At 38.7% G+C, this 20793-nt stretch overlaps 1 pseudogene; it reads right to left on the reverse strand.

Moving 5' to 3' along the window:
• Positions 1–20400: 20400 nt before the first annotated feature.
• On the reverse strand, positions 20401–20501 carry LOC113186244 (U6 spliceosomal RNA; annotated as a pseudogene).
• Between the last annotated feature and the right edge of the window lie 292 nt (positions 20502–20793).

Below are 20793 nucleotides of genomic sequence, written 5' to 3' on the forward strand. Positions count from 1 at the left end.
TGGTCAGATAATAAACTTGAAGGACTAATTTTATCTCTTCCCTTACAAAAGGAACTGCTATGGAAAAGTACACTTGAATCAAATTGGACATGGCATATTTCTTGACCTGTTTCATGGCTATTAAATATATAAGGAGCAATAAGCTAGGTTGACAAAAGCCATAAATTTATATGTATGTGTATTCAATAATAAGTGAATACATAGTGTTAGCACAAAAGGACTTGGCCATATGAAAATGCCATGGATCATCTCAGTCTTTTATTCAGGAACAAAATTTCATGCAGGATCAGGGTGTGTAAAAACAGGGTGACATCCATTGACTCACTTTTCTGGTAGAAAATGAGCCTCTGAGCAAAGAAGAGGACTGGGCTTATATAGGTTATACTGAGAGGTGACTTAATTAATGAGTGTGACAGCTTGGGCATTCAGAAATTTGGGGTCTGTTTTACTGGGCAAAATAGGAAGGGCTCTGGGATAAGTGGACAGTATCTGGAATTTACCTTACTAGACAGGATTGAGGGCCTGGGGTCAATGGGTGGTATATGAAAAGGATTTGTTTAAGGAAGGATCAATGCTTTGTTCTCTTCCCAGGGACTGTCTTTCTAGGTTTGATAGATCCCTCTTCTCCAGGGTCTGTTTTATCATAGGAAAAGAATGTATTGGGAAAGAATTAATGCTCTAAATTCATGGCTTTCTTTCTCACTTTTCTCAGTCCTCACATTTTAGGGCTTGTTATTTTCCATGTCTAATATGTAGAAACTCTGATATTAAAACAAAATAATGCATAAAATGGGTACAAACAATTTTCTTGGATAATAATTGCTTTTAGTAGACGTATTCATGAAAAACTTTGAGCTATGGCAGTATATATAGCAAAATAAGATAAAACAAGCCCTGTGTGTACCTTCCAAATTCATAGATTATGAACTCATGCTTAGTGTCATTTCTATTACATTCATCAAATTTAAAGGGTATAAAATTAATATTAAAAAATCAGTACATTTCTAAACACCAGAAATTTATAATCTAGAAAGAAATAAAAACAATACAAACATATCCACATTATATTTGCTTTTAATCTATTATGTATTCAAATTAGTATATTAGTGGTGCACTTTATGTTTTGAATATAGACCTACTACTCCATCACTGCAACTTATTATTAGTTTTTATTTGTTACATACATGACAATAGTGGAATGCATTACAAATGGACATTCCTTTCTCTTTCCCTCTTGCTGCTACTCCCTAATCTCTCCCCCCTCCCAAATCTCAGGTGAAACAGGTTTGCATCCTAGGCAGATTTACCTGTCCTTGAATACACACCTACCATAGGAATAAAGTAATCCAGACTTTGGGTGTGGTACCTGAATATCTCCCAAATTAACAAGTGAATTACAACTCCAACTGAGAACACTTGGAATGTAACCTTTGCAATGCTTCTTTAAAAGACAACACCCACCCCACCCTGTTGCTGCTGATTAGCAGAATCACCTCCTTTAAGGCTGGTGTCCCTGAGTTTCTCCTTTGCTAGCAAAGTAATAAAACTTCTTTTTCCTTTTTCTAAAAACCGTGATCTTGTTATTGGATCAGCAACAGAATTAGAGAAAGATCAGAAGAGTAGAGGGAGGGCGCCAGGGGAAGGGAGGAGATGGGGAGTGCTCAGGACTGAATTAGACCAAATTACGTTCCATGTTCCATCCTTTATGATAATGATCCTAGTAATTTATATATATTAAAAAAAGAAAGCAAGTAAAAGAAAAAGAAAGAAAGGAAAATGGAGGTCTCACACTTTCTCATATATCAAATATTATCAAGTATAGTAATCAAAACAGTATTGTATTGTTATAAGGATAGACATATCATCAGTGAAATAGAATTGACAGTCTATAAATAAATCAATTTTTCTAGGGTCAATTTATTTTTAATAAGAGTGACAAGACCATTAAATGGGAAAAGGATAAGCTCTTCAAAAATCATCTTGAAATAACCAGATAGTATTGTAAAGGTTCGGCGAAACATCGCAGGGAGAGACCACCCAAGAGACTGACTCCATGCAATTGGCAAAAGGGGATTTATTGGGGATCCATTCCAGTGCGCTGAGACTCTGTGCTCACTCAAGAAGGGAGAGCAACCCAGAGCCCTGAGCAGAGGTTCAAACAGAGCTTAAGTACACTTTTTGGGGAGGGCGGGGGTGATTGGTCATTCCTAAGCGGGGTACACATTCAAACTGATTGGTTCGGGCCCTGTGACTAATTGCACAGGGCCCTAGGCTAAATGGCCAGTAGGGCGTTGTTTTAACTATCTCAGGAATCTGGGTGTAACAGAGGAACTCAATAATACCTAATCTTTTACATTTAAGCTTTCCAGCTTAGAAACTTTACCCTTTCATTCCCCACTCCTTTTTCTGACTACTTTTAATCTTAAAAGTAATGAATCATAATTATTGGGGAGTCTCGTTTTTCATCTCTGTCAGTGGAGCATATTGCCTTCTGATTACCACGAGTTGTCCTGTGTTTCCTGGAATCATTTTTAGCATGGCCTCCATTTTAGATTTCACTCGGTATTAGACCCCGATTTATCTAACTACACTGACTACCTAACTTTACATCTGGCTTCATTCCCCCCTCTAATTTGGGAACTCCTTACTGCTGTGAGGAAGGGGGACGAAGATGATCTCTCTGGCTTCTTCAGGCTGAAAAGGGACAGTGTGGGGCAAGCAGTTTGTAGTCCCTCTTAAAAATATAGGGTCTATCAAGTGGTCCATGCTAAACGTCCAATTGAGAAGTAATAGGCCATTCAAGTGATAGGTGGTCTATAAGAGAAACAAGAATTCATTAGTACTGGAACCAGATTGATGCAGCAAGAAATGCCACAGCACAGAAATATGCCAATGAGTATAATGGCCAAGACAAAGATTAACAATGTTTTCTATCAGGCAGTACCAGGAACTAGGAGTTAAGATACTGTTTCCACGACAATGTTGCTGAGGACATGGCTTCTATCTGAGCATGTAAATCTTTAAGGATATTTGTCACATTGTCAGAAATGTCAGGGATGTTAACACAACAACTAACATTTAGGGTTACAGATGTCTTTTTCCCTTAAGATATAGTCTAATAATTTAATGCCATCTGATCCTGAAAAATCCTTTTACTAGTATGACCTATGTGTTTAATAGAGAAATCTTTAATTCTGCTACTCAGGGCTGGATAACCATACTAGCAAACATCAAGCCTACCTGCATTGGTTAGAAATAAAGGCCTTAGACTAAAACTACTCTAACAGTCCCTTTGACAGTTATCAGGCATTTCTGTCATTTGTAGCCTCCAGTCTACTTATTATTATCATTTAAGATGTCCAGGAACAGCTGTGCTTTGGCTTTGACTGTCTTTGCTAAGTGTTTAAGATGAAGCAAGTCAAATTGACTTCTGTTACTACCTATTAACAGTCAGCTGAGTCTCCTGGGAGTCCTCGGAAACTTCACAGCAGCTTCTCAGTTCTGCTAGTGCCATTTGTGCTGGGATGGGTCCAGGCCTTGCTTGACCATACGGCTTCCCTCAGAAGCATCAGGGATGTCTCCCTTCTCTGATGACCCTCCTCTTTACAGCAAATGCACTGATTGGCCTTCTGCCCTCCACTGGTCTCATTAATCTCCCTGCTCGGGAAGTTATGTGGCCTAGAGTTGCAGAGCCCCTTTGAGAAAGTTCCCTATTCCCTGACTCAGACTGACTCAGAGGGCAAAAGCCAAATGTTTAATTTTAAAACTTAATCTTAAACATCTAGCAAATAGGTCAATAGCCTTATATTAAGGGTACTGAGCCTTAGTACCTATCTCTCTATCCTGTAGGTGATAACTCCTTATCTTAAGTTAACCCAGGTTGTGAGTTCTTAAAGCAGTATCTCCTTAAAACATTAACAGGCAATCCTTAGACCATCTAAAAGCAAACTACAAAACAAAACTAACCAGGATAAAAACATATTTAGTTTATGTAATAGCTATCTTGAATTCTGGCAGAGTTATACATTATAATCCCCTGTTTGAGGTCCTGGCAATCGTGACAAAAACCAACTTTTGGACACAACCTTAAATACACTGAAATCTGGTCTATTTTTTTATAGTCGCCTTCATATGCAGTGAGATGGGACATAGAGCCTTATCTCAAGTAAGGCGGGGTTCTTCATAAATCTTAAGTACTATTGATCCTTGCTTTTTAGACATCATTTTACAAAGCTTACATAAACTGTTGCTCAAGTTCACATGAATATTAGCTAACACAACATAATATCACATCTATAACATGAATTAAAGAAAGGCTGAAAGCTTTTAACCTCTTGTAGGAAAGTAGCAAAGTACTTTTGTGTTTTACAATAAAACCTTTACCCAGATTAGGCTCTCATTAACTTAAAAATAATTCAAATTGTGTCTCAGTGTAGAAAGCCACATAGAACTTTATATATCTTACTGATAACAAGTCCAGTTATAGAACACAAATGATATAATTAAATCTCCAACATGTTTTTTTCTTTGAGCCTAAAATTACCATACAACTTTAGAACACCAGCTTGATATAATGCTCTTTTGAAGCTTTTACCTTACAGACTTGTATACCTGGAAGATATGAACACATTAGCAACATCACAGTTACATTGATGATTTTATGCTAACCAAGTATGGCTTTTAAAGAAATAACATAGCACAATTCTCTAAAACAACAGCACTTGTTTAACCAGCTGTTTAATTTCTTAAAGATTACTTGCTCAAAAACTTACTTATAACCAACTTGCACAGACTTTTTTTATCACTTACTTAAACCCTCTTAATTACTTAATCACATAGACTCTCTTATCCAGAAACACATTTCCCTCTATTAAATCCATACCTAGAACCTTCTAGTTTCTCTCTTTTTTTTTAATCTGTTAACCTCCTTCTGTTCACATCTTAAAACAATACTTGTAAACTTTTGAATTTAAGCAGAGTTAACATTTTATTAGGGCCATTTTGAACACCTAGAGAAACTTATCAGCCTAATTTTAAAGACATCTTTACTTTTATCTGTTTACCCAATCTAAATTCAACGATTTGAATCACGTGAATTAAAGATATTTGGATCCATTTTTAATTTTTCATGAGCGCTCCTCATCTGTTAATTGTCATATCACTGCAGGATATATGGACATACACACATACAGACATACCGACATACAACACATAACAAGAGTGTGCACACATAACAATAATAATGGCCTTGTAGCTTTTTGCAGATGAAATCTCCTTTGCAATGTTTTTTTTTTAAAAAAAAAAAAAAAACTTCACTGATCAGGAAAACATTAACCTAGGTCTGTAGGATCAGAATCATGAGCTCAAAAAAAAAAAAAAAAATACAGAATCTAAAAAAAAAGCAAGAGTCCTAAAAAAAAAAAAAAAAAAAAAAAAATGACTGGCCAGTAGTTAGTAAATACCATACATTTTACTTCTTGGTTTGGTCTAGTTGAGTTCAGGTAAAAAGACACTTTTACTCTTTTTTTTTTTCCTTGGGCCTGAGCTCCAAGCTGCTTCTGTTTGCATATCAGCTTAAGCCCTGACTAAGGTCTGGAAGGAGCAGGGAAAAACTGCTATTTTGAGCAGACACTTTAGGCCTAAGGCATTTTAACCTTAAGTTATATTTCCAGGTTTGGATGTTGAAAATTATGATACAAATTTAAGAAGCAATTCCCAAAATTTCAAATCTTTTTACACTAGAAGAACTTGCTCACATGAAACTAGAAATAGGATCTCTACCATCAGAAGAAATTTCTTTAGGACCTCTAAGACACTTTGCTTGTTCTAAAGTTTCTAAAGTAGCATTAAGTTACACTAAATTTGCCTAAAAAAATTTTTAAAAAGAACCACACACTACCATGCATATCTGAAATTAAGCTTTGAAAATTCCCAAGACTGTTGCTAACTAATGTCATTTCAATAAGCCAGAAAAATTTCAATAAGCCAAAGTTTTAATTCAACACTTTTTTCCTAAATCTTACACACAGAGAAAAAGATACCAAATCATAATTTACTATCCTTGCCCAAATCAATGCACTGTATACCTAGTGAAATCTCCTTAGGCTACCCAGTTCAAAAATTGATGAAAAAATAAAACTGAATGATTGGGAGTTACTAGCCAACTTGGAAGTAGATTCTTTTAATTTTTTATCCTAAGTATTTAAGTTCTCTGGCATGAATTACCTGAAATCACAAACTTAACAATTACCTAACCCTAACTTTTAACTGAAAGATAGTGCAATACTTTAAAAACCCATTTAGATACCAGATTGTTACAATAAAAAAAATTAATTTTGTAGACATACATTTAACCTAGATTATCTTTAAAAAACTATCAGACAACCAGATAAGAATATATCTCTCCAGGTTTTGAACTTTCATTTAATTATGACTCCCATCAGTGGCACCTTAAATTTCCCATGAGTGGACCAGATGTTCTCACATAAGGGCAATTCTCAATTTGACTGGCTTATTGCATTTAGGTGGAGTAATCCTTACAGTGAAGGGAAATTATGAGGAAATTTCCCCAAAGCGAAAAAGGCTCTGGCAGCTGCTGGGAATTCCTCAGTTTCCCTTTCACTTGCAAGATTAGCTCTCCTCCAGTTTGGTTTGACCTTAGGCACTAGGCATATATATATATATATATATATATATATATATATATATATATATATATATATTTTTTTTTTTTTTTCTAACTTTTCAGTAGTCAGCTCCCAAAATGCTCATCCTCTGCTTGCAGTTGTTTTGAGTGCTAGGCTTCCCCAAGAAAGCAAAGTGGGGATTTCTTAAAAGCCCCCTTGGGAGTGTCAAAATTTGTGACTGGAAATTTGGTTCCCATCTCCCAAAGCCAATTAACACCAATTTAATCAGCAGCCATCTCTATTTGCACTCAAGCCAACTAAGGGAGGGAAAGAAAACATTGTTTTCCTAATTTTGTTTAACAAAGGGGAGCAAAGTTTACCACCCACTTTGGGGCTGCATTCCCAAGCAACAACTCAGACTCTGGGGACCTGGTCCCTTCTGCCTCCACGAGGGAGGGAAAGGGCCAGGTGACCCTATCCACCTTTGCCAGGTGGTCGGAGGGAGGGGGCAGTCTCTCGAGGACTCCATCTCTGACCCGCCCGCCCCACTGTGGTGGAAATGCGTCCGATGGTCGCCAGCAGAGGAGGGGGAGGGGCGGTCCCCGCCGACCTTACCTCCAACCCTGCCCACCGGAGCACCCCCCCCTCCGGGGAGGGGAGATGGCGAAGGGGCGGAAAGGACAGGTGGGTGGAGGGGCCAGGAGGAACAGGGACAGGACAGATCCGCCCCACCGCTGGGTGGAATCCTCCCAGCAAACTGCGCAGACCCCACCCATGCAGGAAAAGATTTGCAGAGGTCCTGAAAGGTTAGAAGCCATGATCTAGATGGCCATGTGGCCTGGCTGAAAGACAATATCTCTGACTTTGCAGATTAGAGAGAGAGATGGAGGGACTCTCCTGGGGGCCATTCAACTCTGAGGATGGGCCACTCTGAAGTGCAGAGAGACAACACAAACGTGACGCAAACACAGACACACACAGTAAAAGTTTAACACAAGTCCAGAAGCAAAGATTAAAGACAGGCAATAAACTCAACCTGAGAGAAAACAAAAGAATTGCCGGCAAAGCCAGACGGGTTGGCAGCACTGATGGGGGGCATTTTCGCCCCCCCAGATGAAGGCACCTCTGTCCCTCCTCGAGTCCTCCAGGGCATCCCTCTGGAGAACATGGCCCGTGACTCCAAAGACACGTCTGTCTGTCACAGCCAGGGGGAGCCTCACGCTCTCCACTGACAGCCACACACACACTGCCAACCCAACCCGAGGCTCTGAGAGCTTATGCCCACCATTGAGCCAGAAACCTGAACCAGAGCGATCGCAAAAGAAAAACAAGGAGGAGAAAAGGAGAAGAAAGAGGGGAGGGAGGGAGGGAGAGAGAGAGAGAGAGAGAGAGAGAGAAAGAGAGAGAAAGGCGCCTTACTTACCCCCTGAAGCAGTCCGTTGTTAGGGTCTCCCTGTCCCGCGATTCGCTTTTCCTGGCCAATGCACCAAATGTAAAGGTACAGCGAAACGTCGGAGGGAGAGACCACCCAAGAGACTGACTCCATACAATTGGCAAAAGGGGATTTATTGGGGATCCATTGCAGTGCGCTGGGACTCTGTGCTTACTCAAGAAGGGAGAGCAACCCAGAGCCCCGAGCAGAGGTTCAAACAGAGCTTAAGTACACTTTTTGGGGAGGGCGGGGGTGATTGGTCATTCCTAAGCGGGGTACACATTCAAACTGATTGGTTCGGGCCCTGTGACTAACTGCACAGGGCCCTAGGCTAAATGGCCAGTAGGGAATTGTTTTAACTATCTCAGGAATCTGGGTGTAATAGAGGAACTCAATAATACCTAATCTTTTACATTTAAGCTTTCCAGCTTAGAAACTTTACCCTTTCATTATCTACATGCAAAAGAATCAAACTATATTCCTATCATTACCATATTACATAAAATGTCTTGGATAACAGAATGATGACATAAACATTTGCTTTAAAACCATAAAACTCCTAGAAGACAGGATAGGTTAAATCTTCATGACATTAGTTTCAGCAGTGAATTTTTCAGATGAAAAGCCAAAATACCAATCCATTAAAGAAAATAGATAAAATGGATTTCATGAAAATTAAAAGTCTGTCTACTTCATAGAACAAAATGCCATGCACTACTATAACAATTATCATGGACTGGATCACTTCAACCAGAGTTTAGTTTCTCATAGTTCTGGAAGCAGGAAGCCCAATATCAAAATGTTTGAAGGTTTGGTTTCTCTTGAGGTTTCTGTCCTTGGTTGGCAGATGGATGACTTCTTCTGTGTCCTCACATGGCCTTTCCTGTGTATATAATTTTATGTTGTCCCTTCTTTCTAAGAACTTTGGCTGTGTAAATAAGTGCCAAACTTTATGACAACTTTTAATCTTTCTTATGTCTTTAATGTCTTTAACTTCAAACATAGACACATTGGCATATATATATATATTTTTTTTTTTTTCAGTCCCTAAGAGAACATTTTTAAGGAAATGCAAAGATAGCCTTTAGAAGGGGGAAAAGTGTTTTAATATTATATATACAATAATAGTATTCATATTATACAAAGAATACTTAAACTCAACAATAAAAAAACAACCTAATTAAAAATTAATAGACATTTCTCCAAAAATATATGAATAGCTACTTAGCATATGAAAAGATGTCCAATGTCAATAATCATATGGTAAATGCACACCAAAATCATAAGGATGTATTACCCTTATATGTTCTGAGGCAGATATAATTCTTTAAACTTGAAAATAAACATTGATGTACATCTGGAGAAATTGAAGAATTCATAAATTTCTGGAAAGATTATGATACATTTTTTTCCTCCAAAAATCAAATTTATGTTGAAAAAAGCAATTAAAAATTTCTTAAGAAGTTAAGCATACAAGAAACTACATGATCCCATGATTCTGCTCCTGGGATTTGTAATAAGTAATAAAACAAGCACAGGTACACATGCTCCTAAGAGTATTGAAAAACCAGCCTCCACCTCAGAGCAAAGCCTGTCCAAAGAAGGGAATGACCTTTGTCCTTGGAAAGACCCACAGAGCACTCCAAGGCACATTCCCACCCGACTAAGTTGTTTATCTACAAATAACAGGAGAGATCTGATGAGCCAGGTGTCCCTGACTCAGTTAGGCTAGGTGGGGACCCATAGCAACCCCCTAGCAGCCACCAATCAGCATGAGACAGGGAAATACCTGGGATGCCAAATGACCCTCCCAGTAGTTTATGGTGTTGAGAAACCGTATAGTTCAGCAGGAACACCTCTCTTGGCTTAAACCAATCAGTTCAAATGAATTCCCCTCTTGCAGTAACCAATCACCCCTACCCAACTTGCTCTCGCCAGTGAATGCGCTAATCATGATTTAGAGTTGTTTTTTGATTTTCCCACGGTGTGTGATGATTTGCTAAGAGATGCTATGATGTATGTGGGGGTCCCTGCCTTCTCCAAAGAATGTATAAAACTGCTGCAAACCCTGGGCTGGGGCTTCTCAGCATCACCAGTTGCTGTGTGTGTGTGCAGAGGACCGAGCTAGCTCGCAATAAACACCTCTTTGCCGCTTACCTAAATCTTGGTCTCTGGTGGTCTTTTGGGGGCCTCAAATTCGAGCATAACAGTATCATTCACAATAGCCAAAGGTAGAAACAGTCCAAATGCCCAACAACAGAAGAAACATGAACAAATTGTGGTACACACACACACACACACACACTCACACAACATGATACCATGTGAATATAAAGTACTGATATATGCTAATATATGTTGTACCATTAGAAAACTTAATTAAAAGAAATCAGGTATAAACGGTCACATGTGTCTAACTATATTTACAGAACATATCCTAAAATCAATAGAGAAAGAATGCAAATTAGAGTTGCAAGGAACTGAGTGAAAGAGCAATAGTGAAAAATCACTTAATAGGTTTGGACATCTATTTGAATTGATGGGGTATTTTGAGAGTAGATAGAGGTAGTAGCTTACAACATTGAAAATGTATTAAATTGTGCTAAATTTCTCACTTTCAAATGATTAAGTTTTTGTTATGCAAATTTCACTGAATAAATTATTAAATAAAGAAAGAAGGAGGGATTTTTTTCCCCAATTAACTATATTTTGGAAAAAAATAAGTGTTTAGAATAAAATGTCTTATGATAAATATCACTATGTATATACTACTTCTGAATATCTGGTGAAAACAAAGTAGTTTTATAAGTACTGAAAAGTGAACTGGGTAAATTGACATTCATAAAATGACTCAAACTCTTTACAGAAATAACATTTGAATCTTATTGTAAAAAAAATCAATACTTTTCAGAAATAAAAATGAGGAAGTATCTCTAATCTCAGTGTAACAGGAGATTTGTATCATCATTCTCAATCAGAAAATGTACTCAGAAAGTAAAGGATCTTATCTTCCTTGTATTAGATGAAAATTGATTCTTAATCAATACTACAGTTGTGTATTTTTCATAAATGGGTCTCTTTGATACTGCAGCAAAGTGGCTCTTGGTATGATTTACCTGGAAAGTATAAACATGATATGCATGTGTGTATATCTCTATCTATCTCTGTTTATCTATATGTATATGGCTGATGACATCCTGCTGAGAATTTACTAGTAATAAAGTCCTTTGCCTCATTGAGGGAGAAAAGCAAAAGGAAAGAGAAAGGGGTGAGGGATCTCAATATCCCCATTCAATGGCATGTCCCCAATAACCTAACTTTCAAGAGGCCCAATCCAGTTCCACAACCTTTCAATAATTTTAAACTGTAGTTCAAACCTTTATCCTATGGGTATTTGGAGAACATTGCAGATTCACACTATAGCAACTAGGATGTGTGTCTCTTCATAATCAGGCAAATAGAAATAAAGACACCTCATTTGTATTCTAATCATCTATATTTTGGAAAAAAAATAAGTGTTTAGAATAAAATGTCTTATGATAAATATCACTATGTACATACTGCTTCTGAATCTCTGGTAAAAACCAAATAGTCTTATAAGTACTGAAAAGTGAACTGGGTAAATTGACATTCATAAAATGACTCAAATTCTTTACAGAAATAACATTTGTATCTCATTGTAAAAAAATCAATACTTTTCAGAAATAAAAATGAGGAAATATCTCTAATCTCAGTGTAACAGGAGATTAGAGGAATGTAAAAGGCATCATTCAAGGACATTGTCTAAATGTTCTCACATAGATCACTCTTTATATCCCACTAGATATGGTGTGGATGCATAAATCTGTGTAGTGGTAAAGGAACCCTAGTAGTATTACTATTATCATATCATGTCCCTAAATGCCTAAGAAAAAGTCAGGTATACAAATGTAAGTGGGTTGGTTTCAGAACAGGACTTTCTCATGGTACTGTGTTTATAAGTATATCCATGGGCTTCCCTCTTTCAGTGTATATCTTATTCACCACATCCCCAAGTGAGGAATTCCTAATGTTACCATTGTTACTGATATTTATTTGTAGCTTTGAGATCTCCGAGTTACATATAGTTCTCTTTACCAGACCAAAATAAGAGTCCAGAGTCCATACACTATTTTTTTTAAAGAGAGAGTGAGAGAGGAAGAGAGAGAGAATTTTAATATTTATTTTTTAGCTATCGGCGGGCACAACATCTTTGTTTTGTATGTGGTGCTGACGATTGAACCCAGACCACACGCATGCCAGGCGAGCATGCTACCACTTGAGCCACATCCCCAGCCCCCATACACTTTTTAAAACCTACAAAATGAAACACTGGATACTTGTACTACATATTCTCCATATAATTATGATCTAATACTAGATATTTCATTAAGAGTAAAATCCTAGGAAATGATTTAGCTTATAATAATTACAAATAGTAAACTATGTTAAATATGAAAAATAAAGAAAATAACTCTGATAATAGAGCAAGGTTTCTTTCTAGTTCACTCTCTAAGTTCTTGATTCTTCTCTCTAGGATGACATTCTTTTTCCATTGTGTATCATGACCCCTGACATGCAGGGGGAGGAGAGAGTTGGATTCTTACTCCTTAGCTTTCCATGGTCATATATCAGATAAACATTGCAGAGGTTGCCTTTTCTGAGATTGGTAGAGATTTCATAGCCCATTCCACATTGTTACAATTTGGACTTGGGGGTAGCTTTAAAATAAGCCAATTTAAGACATTTTTGGCAATAACCTTTCCTGAAAAGCATATTCAAATTATATATGATTTTAGTCTGTTGTAATATTTGTAAATAATCACAATGAAAGCTTTCGTCTAGACAGATTTTTTAGTTATACATTAAAGTACAATCTATTTTGACATATTTATGCAAACATGCAATATATCTTATTCTAATAAGGATCCCAGTCTTGTGGATGTATACAATGGTGATAGTCACTATGTTATAATCACATATACACTTAGCAATCTTTTTTTATATTTTTTATTGGTTGTTCAAAACATTACAAAGCTCATGATATATCATCTTTCATACATTTGACTCAATTGGGTTATGAACTCCCATTTTTACCCCAAATACAAATTGCAGAATAACATCGGTTACACACTCACATTTTTACATAATGGCATATTAGTGACTGTTGTATTCTGCTACCTTTCCTAACCCCTACTATCCCCCCTCCCCTCCCCTCCCATCATCCCTCTCTACCTCATCTGCTGTTGTTCAATTCTCTTCCTTGTTTCCCCCCCCCCTTTCCCCTCACATCCTCTTCAATGTAATTTTGTGTAACATTGAGGGTCTCCTACCATTTCCATATGCTTTCCCTTCTCTCTCCGTTTCTCTCCCCCCACTCGTCTTTGTTTAATGTTAATCTTTTCCTCATGCTCTTCCTCCCTGTTCTGTTCTTAGTTGCTCTCTTTATATCAAAGAAGACATTTGGCATTTGTTTTTTAAGGATTGGGTAGCTTCGCTTAGCATAATCTGCTCTAATGCAATCCATTTCCCTACAAATTCTATGATTTTGTCATTTTTTATTGCTGCATAGTACTCCATTGTGTATAGATGCCACATTTTTTTTTTATCCATTCATCTATTGAAGGTCATCTAGGTTGGTTCCACAGTCTAGCTAATGTGAATTGTGCCACTATGATCATTGATGTGGCAGTGTCCCTATAGTACGCTCTTTTAAGATCCTCAGGGAATAGTCCCAGGAGGGTGATAGCTGGGTCAAATGGTGGATCCATTCCCAGCTTTCCCAGGTATCTCCATACTGCTTTCCAAATTGGCCTTACCAATTTGCAGTCCCACCATCAGTGTACAAGTGTACCCTTTTCCCCACATCTTCGCCAACACTTATTGTTGTTTGACTTCATAATGGCTGCCAATCTTACTGGAGTGAGATGGTATCTTAGGGTGGTTTTGATTTGCATTTCTCTGACTGCTACAGATGGTGAGCATTTTTTCATGTGCTTGTTGACAGATTGTATGTCTTCCTCTGTGAAGTGTCTGTTCAGGTCCTTGGCCCATTTGTTGATTGGGTTATTTGTTATCTTATTGTTTAATTTTTTGAGTTCTTTGTATATTCTGGATATCAGGGCTCTATCTGAAGTGTGAGGGGTAAAAATTTGTTCCCAGGATGTAGGCTCTCTATTTACCTCTCTTATTGTTTCTCTTGCTGAGAAAAAAACTTCTTAGTTTAAGTAAGTCCCATTTATTTATTCTTGTTATTAACTCTTGGGCTATGGGCGTCCTATTAAGGAATTTGTAGCCTGACCCCATAGTATGTAGATCGTAGCCTACTTTTTCTTCTATCAGACGCAGTGTCTCTGATTTGATATCTAGTTCCTTGATCCATTTTGAGTTAACTTTTGTGCATGGCGAGAGAAAGGGTTTCAGTTTCATTTTGTTGCATATGGATTTCCAATTTTCCCAGCACCATTTGTTGAAGATGCTATCCTTCCTCCATTGCATGCTTTTAGCCTCTTTATCAAATATAAGATAGTTGTAATTTTGTGGATTGGTTTCTGTGTCCTCTATTCTGTACCATTGGTCCACCTGCCTGTTTTGGTACCAGTACCACGCTGTTTTTGTTATTATTGCTTTGTAGTACAGTTTGAGGTCTGGTATCGCTATACCTCCAGATTCACACTTCCTGGTTAGAATTGCTTTTGCTATTCTGGGTCTTTTGTTTTTCCATATGAATTTCATGATTGCTTTATCTATTTCTACAAGAAATGCCGTTGGGATTTTAATTGGCATCGCATTAAACCTGTAGAGAACTTTGGGTAATATCACCGTTTTGATGATGTTAGTTCTGCCTAACCATGAACAGGGTACATTTTTCCATCCTCTAAGATCTTCTTCTATCACTCTCTTTAGGGTTCTGTAGTTTTCATTGTATACATTTTTCACGTCTTTTGTTAGGTTGATTCCAAAGTATTTAATTTTTTTGAGGATATTGTGAATGGAGTGGTTTTCCTCATTTCCATTTCAGAAGGTTTGTTGCTGATATACAGGAATGCCTTTGATTTCTGCGTGTTGAGTTTATATCCTGCCACTTTGCTGAATTCATTTATTAACTCTAGCAGTTTCTTTGTAGACCCTTTTGGGTCTGTTAAATATATTATCATGTCATCTGCAAATATTGATAATTTAAGTTCTTCTTTTCCTATTTTTATGCCTTTAATTTCTTTTGTCTGTCTAATTGCTCTGGCTAGTACTTTGAGAACTAAATTGAATAGAAGTGCTGATAGAGGGCATCCCTGTCTTGTTCCAGATTTTAGAGGGAATGCCTTCAGTTTTTCTCCATTTAGGATGATGCTATCCTGAGGGTTAGCATATATAGCTTTTACAATGTTGAGGTAAGTTCCTGTTATCCCTAGTTTTTCTAGTGTTTTGAAAATAAAGGGATGCTGTACTTTGTCAAATGCTTTTTTCTCCATCTATCAAGATGATCATATGGTTCTTGTCTTTAAGTCTATTGATGTGGTGAATAGTATTTATTGATTTCCGTATATTGAACCAGCCTTGCATCCCAGGGATGAATCCTACTTGATCATGGTGCACAATTTTTTTGATATGCTTTTGTATTTGATTCACCAGGATTTTATTGAGAATTTTTGCATCCAAGTTCATTAGAGATATTGGTCTGTAGTTTTCTTTCTTTGAAGTGTCTTTGGTTTCGGGATCAGGGTGATGTTGGCCTCATAAAATGAATTTGGAAGAGCTCCTTCTTTTTCTATTTCTTGAAATAGCTTGAAAAGTATTGGTATTAATTCTTCTTTGAAGGTTTTGTAAAACTCTGCTGTATACCCATCCGGTCCAGGGCTATTTTTGGTTGGTAGTCTTTTGATGGCTTCTTCATTTTCTTCCTTTGTTATTGGTCTGTTTAAATTGTGTATGTCTTCCTGACTCAATCTGGCCAGATCGTATGACTTAAGAAATTTATCGACACCTTCACTATCTTCTATTTTATTGGAATATAGGGTTTCAAAATACTTTCTAATTATCTTCTGTATTTCTTTAGTGTCTGTTGTGATATTGCCTTTTTCATCCCGTATGTTAGTAATTTGTGTTCTCTCTCTTCTTCTCTTTGTTAGCATGGCTAAGGGCCTGTTGATCTTATTTATTTTTTCAAAGAACCAACTTTTAGTTTTTTTCAATTTTTTCAATGTTCTTTTTTTTGTTTCAATTTCGTTGATTTCTGCTCTAATTTTAATTATTTCTTGTCTTTTACTACATTTGCTGTTGTTTTGCTCTTCCTTTCTAGGTTTTTGAGGTGTAGTGTGAGTTCATTTATTTGTTGTTTTTTCTTTTTTTGAGGAAAGAACTCCAAGAAATGAATTTCCCTCTTAAAGCTGCTTTCATTGTGTCCCATAGATTCCGATATGTTGTGTGTGTATTGTCATTTGTCTCTATGAATTTTTTTTATCTCCTCCTTTAAGTCTTCTGTAACCCATTGATCATTCAGTAACATATTGTTCATTTTCCATGTGATGTAGGATTTTTCCTTCCTTCTTTTATCATTGATTTCCAGTTTGATTCCATTATGATCAGATATGGTGCATGGTATTATCTCCATGCATTTATATTTACTAAGAGTTGCCCTATGGCATAATATGTCTATCTTTGAGTAAGATCCATGTGCTGCTGAGAAGAACGTGTATCCACTTGATGATGGTTGATATATTCTATATATGTCCGTTAAGTATAGGTTATTGATTTTGCTATTGAGTTCAATAGTATCTTTATTCAGCTTTTGTCTAGAGGATCTGTCTAATGGTGAGAGCAGTGTGTTGAAGTCACTTAAAATTATTGTGTTGTAGTCTATTTGACTCTTGAACTTGAGGAGAGTTTGTTTTATGAACGTTGCAGCTCCATTGTTTGGTACATACAAATTGATAATTGTTATGTCTTGTTAGTGGATGGTTCCTTTAAACAGTATATAGTGTCCTTCTTCATCCCTTTTAATTAACTTAGGTTTGAAGTTGATTTTATTCGATATGAGTATGGCCACTCCTGCTTGCTTCCGAGGGCCATGTGAGTGATATGATTTTTCCCAACCTTTAACCTTCAGCCTGTGTATGTCTTTTTCTATCATATGAGTCTCCTGAAGGCAGCATATTGTTGGATTTGTTTTTTTTTTTTTTTTGATCCAGGTTACTAGCCTATGTCTCTTGATTGGTTAGTTTAGGCCATTAACATTTAAGGTTACAATTGAAATATGACTTATACTTCCAGTCATGTTTATTTATTTATTTATTTTAGTTTGGCTAGTTTTTACTTTTTGGTTATTTTCCTCCCCCTTTACTGAGATACCTCCTGCTGTTAGTTTTGGGCACTATTTTTCAATTCCTCTTCTTGTAGTATTTTGCTCAAAATGCTTTGCAGTGCTAGTTTTCTGGCTGCGAATTCTTTTAGCTTTTGTTTATCGTGAAAGATTTTAATTTAATTGTCAAATCTGAGGCTTAATTTTGCTGGATACAGTATTCTTGGTTGGAATCCATTATTTTTCAATGTTTGAAATACATTGTTCCAGGATCTTCTCACTTTCAAAGTCTAATTGGTTTACCCCTGAATGTAATCTGCCTCCTTTCTCTCTTAGCTTTTAATATTCTCTCCTTGTTCTGTATGTTGGCTATCTTCATAATTATATGTCTTGGAGTTGGTCTATTACGGTTTTGAATGTTTGGGGTCCTATAGGCTTCCAGGATTTGGCAATCCATTCCATCTTTCATCTCTGGGAAGTTTTCTAGAATTATTTCATTTAATAGGTTGTCCATTCCTTTGGTTTGATTCTCTATGCCTTCTTCTATCCCGATGACTCTCAAATTTGTTTTTTTATGACATCCCATATCTCTTAAATCGATTGCTCATGGGATTTAAGCATCTTTTCTGTGTTGAGTATATTGTTTTCAAGTTGACAAACTTTGTCTTCATTATCTGATGTTCTGACTTCTACTTGATCTAGTCTATTTGTAATATTCTCATTTGAGTTTTTAATTTGGTTTATAGTTTCCTGCATTTCTAGGATTACTGTTTGATTTTTTTAAGATCTCTATCTCCTGGTAAAGCTTGTTCTTTGCCATTTGAATTTGTTTGTTTAATTCATTTTCAAAATATGCTTTTATTGCTTGGACTTGCTGTCTCATGTCTTCTCTAATATTCCTTTCCATCTGAGTTAGGAATGCCTTGAGTTCTTTCCCTATCCCTGTTTCTGATGCTTCTAGGTCCTCCTGTAGATTTAAGTTGTCCTGCATTGTTTGTACTCCTTTTTTCCCTTGTTTTTTCATGATGTTCACACTACTTTCCAGCTCTATTTGATTGCTGTGTTTCTGCTCCCTTCTATAAATTTGTTTTGGTTTTTTATATCTCTGTTGTCTCTCCTTTGTGTTGGTAGACTATGCTTGCCAAAGTGGATTCCACTGGGAAGAAATTCCGACGGCTGAGCTCCAGTGACGTCACCTCTCTGCTATGGGGGGCCACAGGCTCCTTACTGGGGTGTCCAAATGGAGGGGTGTCACTGGACTGTCTCTGGTTGGTTTCAGTTCTCGGACGCCGGCGGCCGGGCAGTCTCCAGCTGCCCAGTCGCACTGGCAGCCGGTGGGCGATCCATTGCCGGATGGTGGGCGCGGTCTCCAGCCGCCCAGTCGCATGGACAGCTGGTGGGCTGTCGCTGGCAGGCGGGTGATCTCTAGCCACCCAGTCACGGGGTCGGTCACCAGCAGGTGGGCAGTTTCCAGCCTCCCAGTCGCACAGGTAGCGGACGGATGATTGGTCTTCAGCCGCCTAATCGCACGGGCAGCGAGCTGGCTGTTGCCGGTGGGCGGGCGATCTCTAGCCGCCCAGTCACCGGGGCAATGGGCTGGCTGTTGCAGACTGGCTGACACCCGGTGGGTGATTGGTCGCTGGCGGGCGTGCGGTTTCCAGCTGCTCAGTTGAAGGGGCAATGGGCCAGCTGTCGCTGGTGGGCGGGTGATCTCTAGCTGCCCAGTCTCAGGAGCAATGGGCCGGCTGTCGCTGGTGGGCGGGCGATCTCTAGCCACCTAGTCGTGCAGTCGGTAGCTGGCGGGCAGGGGGTCTCCAGCTGCCCAGTCTCGCGTGCAGCCGGCGGGGGATTGGTCGCCAGTGGGCGTGGGGTTTCCAGCTGCTCAGTCGCAGGGGCAATGGGCCGGCTGTTGTTGGTGGGCGGGCAATCTCTAGATGCCCAGTCGGGCGGTGGGTCGCCGGTAGCTGGAGGACTCCAGCTGCCCAGTCACAAGGGCCTGGCCTCTAGTCCCCTGGTTTCTCCTGCTACTCCTGGCTTCTCCTGCTAGACCAGATTTCCCATGAGTGATGCCTCTCAGCAGTTCAAACTGTACTCTGGGCCTGCCGTTTGTTGGGCATGGAGGGTGGCTATTGAGAAGCCCCCACTCCCCCCACCCCGCACTCTATTGTTTTGATTTTTTCTGCTTGCCCCTCCCGCCATGCTGGCAATACTGGTTTTGTTTTCCCCGCTGTTGGGAGGGGGAGTTGAAGGTCGGGTGTCTCTAGTTTTCCCCAAGTCTTTATGCAGGTTTGCTCTGATAATCCCTAGGAGAGATTTTATGCGAATTCCCTGCTGTATGGGAGATGAGCTGAGTAACACGCACCTGTTTTATTGTTGCAATCTGTCAGAGAGTGGCAGTGGTTACTTCAGCTCTCCAAGATGGTGGCCGCTGGTTTCCTTGGTGGAGTTTCCATTGTGGGGGATAGAACTGTCCCGCTTCCTTTCCCGTCTGAAATCCTGAACTCAGCCCGGGGCTCAGTGAGTGCTCAGGAGGCAGGATTCCACAGAATCTGCAGCAATCAACCTGCTTGCTGGGTGCTTCTCAGCGGCTCCCCGCCGTCTGTAGCCATGGGGCAGGCCGCGCAGATCAGTCAGCCCGGATCTCCGGCCGCACAGTTGGCTCATGTATGAGACTCAATTACCGGACCTCAGTGCTGGAAATCCTTCCTCTAGGTTTCGGTGCACCCCCATTTTGCTGTAAGTTCCTAACAAGATAGTTTTTTGTCGTTCTAACTCGTTATTCACCCGCGCAGTGGCGCGGTACACAGGGTGTGATGCACTCTATTCGCAGCCATCTTGGGAATCTCCTAAACTTAGCAATCTTATGTTAGATTCATTCCACTGTCTTTCCTATTCCTATTCCCATCCCCCCCTTTTTTTTGATTCTCCTTTGTCTAATCCATAGAACTTCTATTCTCCTCACACTTACTGTGAGTTAGCATCCACATATCAGAGTAAACTTTTGATGTTTGGTTTTGGGGGACTGACTAAAAAATATGGAACACTTCACCAATTTGAGTGTCATTCTTGTGAAGGGACCATGTTAATCTTCTGTATAGTTCAAATTTTAGTATATATGCTGCCAAAGTAAGCCCTAGACAGATTTTTAAAATTTGTGTAATCTGTTTCTTCTTCTAGACTCTGTGCTCTATGTGTTCTCCTTTTGATATAGTGGTCATATTTGGTAACCAGGTCATAATCTTTATCTAGAAATACATATCATTTAAGATTGTGGCTAGGCAGACACTCTCTCCCTGCTTGCAATTTGAGATGAAGGTGAAGTTCCATAATTTCCACCATGAAAATTTTCACATCTTTTGACAGTAGATTTCAGGCATGAAAAGACTTGTTTACGAAAGATGTGTTGTCTTTTCTCTCTTTTA

This window comes from Urocitellus parryii, chromosome 1, assembly GCF_045843805.1.
Source record: "Urocitellus parryii isolate mUroPar1 chromosome 1, mUroPar1.hap1, whole genome shotgun sequence".
Lineage (NCBI taxonomy): Eukaryota > Metazoa > Chordata > Mammalia > Rodentia > Sciuridae > Urocitellus > Urocitellus parryii.